The sequence below is a fragment of the Papaver somniferum genome, chromosome 1 (assembly GCF_003573695.1).
Source record: "Papaver somniferum cultivar HN1 chromosome 1, ASM357369v1, whole genome shotgun sequence".
In the NCBI taxonomy this organism is placed as follows: domain Eukaryota; kingdom Viridiplantae; phylum Streptophyta; class Magnoliopsida; order Ranunculales; family Papaveraceae; genus Papaver; species Papaver somniferum.
The window spans coordinates 95,768,778-95,774,954 of NC_039358.1; the positions used below are offsets into that span (position 1 = coordinate 95,768,778).

The 6,177-nt window shown below is 34.4% G+C and overlaps 1 non-coding gene across 1 annotated transcript; it reads right to left on the reverse strand.

Moving 5' to 3' along the window:
* Positions 1 to 973: 973 nt before the first annotated feature.
* TRNAR-CCG lies at positions 974 to 1,047 on the reverse strand. The gene has a single exon. It is a non-coding gene; the product is annotated as a tRNA-Arg (tRNA).
* Between the last annotated feature and the right edge of the window lie 5,130 nt (positions 1,048 to 6,177).

Here is a 6,177-nt window from a genome sequence, read left to right on the forward strand (position 1 = left end):
ATATTATGTACAATTAAAGAGCCTATGACTTCATTTTATGAGGTGAAAGATGTCGTGATAAGGTCCTTTGCTCCAAAAAAGAAACTTTATTATATGCAATTTATAAAGAAATGATCAAAATGGAAAAGATTTTCGATTTGATTCCATAGTGATTCAAAAAGAGTTTACTTTATGAAATGAACGAAATTCCACTACAAAGTTTGTTCTTTTTACTTTACTCAATAGTTGTTCAACGAATCTGTTGATTCAAAATAACGGAATCGGTAGATGTTACAGATGATGGATCACTAGATCAATCTTTTTTCTATTTCTGTCACCCTATCTTTGTTAGTGACGTCTATAATGATTGATGAATCAAAAACTTTTAATTGGAGGAGATTTTGTCAGTTTTTTTTTTTTTATGTAATGTAAACTTAGGTAAATGTTTTATCACCATATGTATAAAAAGAACGTATCTTATTTAGCTCCTTTATGCCTACTCTAACTAGTTATTTCGGTTTTCTACTGGCGGCTTCAACTATAACTCCCGCTCTTTTTATTGGTCTGAGCAAGATACGACTTATTTGAAATGAATTGAATGAACAATTCAGAAAAAAAACTTTTTATGTGATATTCTAGTTCTAGGTATTCTATAGTGACTTCCCGCGCCAATTGTCAATTCTTGATCATTCAGATTCATTTCTCGATTCGGATTTATATTTAAGAATAGATATTACCTCTCTTTTTCCCCTTTCAAACAAACCGAAATGATTGAAGTTTTACTATTTGGAATCGTGTTAGGTCTAATTCCTATTACTTTGGATGTATTATTCGTAACTGCATATTTACAATACAGGCGCGGTGATCAGTTGGACCTTTGATTAAGTAACATCTCGTTTTTGATTGACCTCCTCATTTTTTAATTCACAGGAGGTCAAATTAAGGTTTATGTTTAAGTTGGTGGAGTTATTTCATTGTAATTCGAGAACAGAATCACGCTCTGTAGGATTTGAACCTACGACATCGGGTTTCGGAGACCCACGTTCTACCGAACTGAACTACGAGCGCCTTCTTATCACAATAGATAAGACCATAAAAAAGTATTATCTTTGTAGGCCCAATAAACTTTGCATGTCAATAGTATCATAATGTATGTACAATTATGATCGATCTCAATTACTGTCCGCAGGAAAAGTAATAGGTAGGGATGACAGGATTTGAACCCGTGACATTTTGTACCCAAAACCAACGCGCTACCAAGCTGCGCTACATCCCTTTCAATTGGTATACAGTGTCATTGTAGAGAATCCCTGTCTTGTTTTCCACATCATTATTTCCCCCCTTTAATAAAAATTTTCTCTTGCAATTTTTTCTTTTTGGTCTCATATAACATATAATAAAAGAATTATTTACATATGAAATCCGTCGGATAGAGAAATGAATATTTATCGGTAATACTCAGGAAGAGGAGGGCGTCTTTTTCTGTTTTAAGGAAAGGGAAATCTTATCTACCGGGTCGTTGTATATATCCATTTTTGTTAGGGATTTCACGTACTAATACAAGTGATCCTTAACTACATATACATCTGATCATATATGTATTACAATAAAGAAGGAGAGTTTGCAATGCGAGATATAAAAACATATCTCTCTGTGGCACCTGTGTTAAGTACTCTATGGTCCGGGTCTTTAGCAGGGCTATTGATAGAGATTAATCATTTATTCCTAGATGCGTTGACATTCCCGTTTTTTTCATTCTAGTTCTAGTTATTGACATGGTAAGGGATGAAGAAGATTAGTGAGATAATAAATTATCTGTGACTAATCCTTCTTCCTCTCTTTGTTTTATTCATTTTTCCCATTTTCAAAATATAGAAGGACAGAAAAGGAAAAAACAAAAGTGGATTCAATCTCAGTGAAACTTGGGTTAGACTCAAAGGGCCTAAGAAAATAGAAATAAATGAGATCTAGGGAAACTAAATAAATCATACAAGATATTTAAATGAAATAATGTATGTATTAGGATTCAAAATAATTGATAGCTAGAAATTGTTGTATTACTTATTATTTATATTACTCTATTGATTACAACAAAATCTTTTGAAATTTGATTTCGGGTCGAAAATCGAAGAGTTGGGTAAATCCAAAATTCAAGGGAGGTTCATAGAAAAGGGTAAAGATGTTAGAGTAAGAGTTATTTTGGAATGCACCAGTTGTATACCAAATCGTGTTAATAAGGTATCGTCGGGCGTTTCCAGATATATTATTCAAAAGAATCGACACAATACGCCTAGTCGATTGGAATTGAGAAATTTTTGTCCCTATTGTTGCAAACATACAACTCATGGGGAGATAAAGAAATAGACCGAACCCGAGGTTGAGGGTGTGTGTGCTACCCTTCGAAGTAACAAGAATAAGTTACATATAATATATAGAAACAAATCAAATCCTATTTCAGTCGGATCAAAAATGAATTCGAATCAGAAATAGTATTTTCGGGATAAGGAATAAACAATGGAAAAATCCAAGCGACCTTTTCTTAAATCCAAGCGATCTTTTCGTAGGCATTTGCCCCCAATTGGATCGGGGGATCGAATTGATTATAGAAATATGAGTTTAATTAGTCGATTTATTGGTGAACAAGGAAAAATATTATCTAGACGAGTGAATTGATTAACCTTGAAACAACAACGATTAATTACTATTGCTATAAAACAAGCCCGTATTTTATCTTCGTTACCTTTTCTTAATAATGAGAAACAATTTGAGAGAACCGAGTCGACTCCTAAAACTACCGGTCCTAGAACCAGAAATAAATAGGCCCATGCCTCAATTGAATAAAAATTCCAACCCGAACCCCAACTCTGGTTGGTATTTTGTTCAAAAATTATAGAATCTAAATTGTATTGTCATGTCATAATAAAAAAAAAGAATTGGGGAAGAAAAAGAGAAAGTCCTTAATTATTATTATGGAAACGTATTAGTTTCTTTTTACTACTTTATTATCTATAGTAATTTATACCCTACCCTCCCGGAGTTCATTCACCGGGGAACTCCATTTAGATCATTCTGGTGGATTCCTTACAATCCCCTTATTTAATGATCTCGTTGGAAATCATGTAAAGACAATTCCTATTTGATATAGCTATTTGTGCAAGTATTTTACGATTAAGAAGTAACTGCCCCTTGTGCAGATCATGTATTAATCGACTATAACTATAAGATATCCTATTCTCACGAATTACTGCATTTATATGAGTGATCCACGAACGACGAAAATCTCTCTTTTGCCTGGCCCTATCTCGATGAGCCGAAACTAAAGCTCTCATTTTCTGTTGAGTCATAGTTCGAGTAAGTTTTGAATGCGCCCCTCGAAAGGTTGATGCAAATAAACGAATTTTTGTTCTACGTCTCCAAGCTATATATCCTCGTTTAATTCTGGTCATTGAATCAAATGAAACTTTGATGAATAACTAATTGATTTCTTTTCTTTCAGTCATTATTTTTCCCCCTAGTCTATTAATAACAAAACTGATTCTTCCGATATATAAAATAAAAATTCCAATGACTTTTGCTACTATGACCTTCCCAACCACGATTTTTTTGAGGCATTTAATTTTATCTCGAAATAAGAAATTTTATTGATACTTGGTATCAAAAAAAGTAAATAAAGAACGAGAAATTGTGGCTTCCTTGTTTCTATGGTTACTGTTTAAATGGTGAGGTCCTTACTATACACCGGAGCCTCTTACCTATTTAGTAACTTGTACAGTTCACACTCTTTGGCTCTACCCATGAATTATCCAGTAATGGGTCTTTTCACAACTAGATCCACCCATACAGTAACGGCATTTCATTATGAAGGTTGGTTAGGTAGCTTACCCTGTTAGTCCGTTTTTGCAAGAATGGGAGCATAATCTCTCTGCTTCTAAAATACCATTCCATTCCCCCGCTTAATGGATAACCATTTGCTACCAACGGGAGTTGTTTTTCATCTCTAGTTAAGATGATTGGATTTATACCAAAGGAAACCATAAATTTCATACACAATAGAGGTCTTTTTTTCGATAGTGATAGGGGGTTTTTCCATTCCTATTCATTGGTACCGATCATTGATACTGTCAAAAAAGTCTCCTTTCTTTTGTTCCAATTCATGATCTGAACGAGTTGCACATACCCCCTAGTACATGTTCCTCGACGCTGAGGACATCCCTGAAGGGCGGGGGATTTTGTGACATTTTTGATTGGCTGTCTTGTATTTCTAATAAGTTGTTTAATAGTTGGCATGCTGGATCGTATACAGAATGGGCTGGTTTAGATCAAACCTAACCGGATGATTCTGAATTCCTCTCGCTTCATTGAATATTTTACCACTACTACTTTTAACCTCGGTAAGAAAATAAAATAGGAAATAACATAGCTCAGTCAATTATGGTTCGAAATGGAATGGAATCACAGATTTACGTGAAGTCCCCGGTATTTTCGACCGCTACAAGATCAGCAATTCCATGAGCTAGGGCTTCTGTTGCTGACATAAAAATGTCCCTTTCCATGTCTTCGGATACAACCTATAACGGATTGCCCATTCTTTGGACATAAACCCTTGTGAGGGTTTCGCGAAGTTTCAGCAGTTCTTCCGCTTCCAGGACAAATTCTCCTGTTTGTGCCTCGTAAAAAGAGCTATCAGGTTGGTGGATCATTACCTTGATGATATAATCTAATGAATGCTTCCTCTATCTCAATGATCGAAAGAGACAAGAAAAAATCGAATTGAAGAACCGTACATGCATTTTTTGCGCATTGCATAGGACTCTAGAATGGAATCTACTTTTACCTAAAGGTTGAAATCCAGAAACTGTTTGTAGGATCAGAATCTCGCAACAATTATGTCTCAGCGAAATTATCAGTGGTATTGCACAATAGCGTCGCAGAACAATTTCAGAAACGACGTCAGCAAGGATCATAAGAAAGATATGATAGTCTTGAGAAAATTAGAGAGCTTGCGAAGTGAACATTTGTAAGGTTGCGAGAATGTCGCAAACCATATCCGAAAATAAAGGACAGGTTAGCTGTCATCCACTATGTATTTCCTTATAAATAGTCATTCGAGTTGCAAAAGAGGGGAGATGTTTTTTGAGTAAGAAACAAGTAAATAGGAGAGAGAAAGTTCAGAGTAGAATTCATTCTTGATTTCTTTATTTTTCTTGTAAGAACATTCAAAAATTAATCAATAAAGTTAAGAGTGTAAACCTAAAAATGGGTTGATCATCAATGAAATCATATGAGGGGTTTAGTGTAGGATTTACGACAACTACATAATGGCGCTGGAAATAGGAACGAGTTGAAGATTATTCTAGAGAAAACTAAAAATTGATATTGAGATTTGTGAAAATTTAAAGTGATTGATTAAGAATTTTTCATAATTTCTTGCAATATTGTTAACATTGAAGAAATGGCTAGAAGAAGAAATACATCCGAACAACCGACTACTATTAGAAGAAGCAAGAGAATTGCTGGAAGAGAAAGAAGTGAAATGAGAGAATCTACTAGAATGAGAAATAATAGAGAAAATCTAATTCAATCGCCAATTCAACAAACATTAGTTCAAGAGAGGAATACAGATTATGACAGAGTGAGCGTACACACTTGGCGATCAAATTCAGCAGAAGACATAGAAGAAGAGCAACAAAATAGAAATTATAGACATGAAGAGAGAAATCAAGAAGCAAATGAAGGAATAATTCATGGAAATGAGGAAATTGGAGCGTTAGAAACATTGAGACGAAGAATACATGAAGAAAGAAGAGCTGAGGCAGAGGAACGTGCGAATTTAACAAGGCAAAATCACGAACTAAGGATGGAGAATATCAGATTGCAGAATAGAAGATCGAGAAGTATTACAAAATCATATTCCAGATCAGCTAGTAGAGAAATGAGGAAAAATTCACCCACGATCAATACTGGAAACAATATTCAAGAAGAAATATCAAATCCTAATGAAGAATCTCGCGAAAATAGAGAAATAATTGATGATCGTTACATTCCACAAAATGAAACTTTTAATGATGGGAAAATTGGAGGGAATCAAGAGAACGGGAAAATTCAGAGACAAAATAACCAAGATGGCGAAGGAAATCAAGAGGAGGGAAGAAGAATTTTACATTTGAGAGAAAATAAAAAAAAATCAACAGACAATTG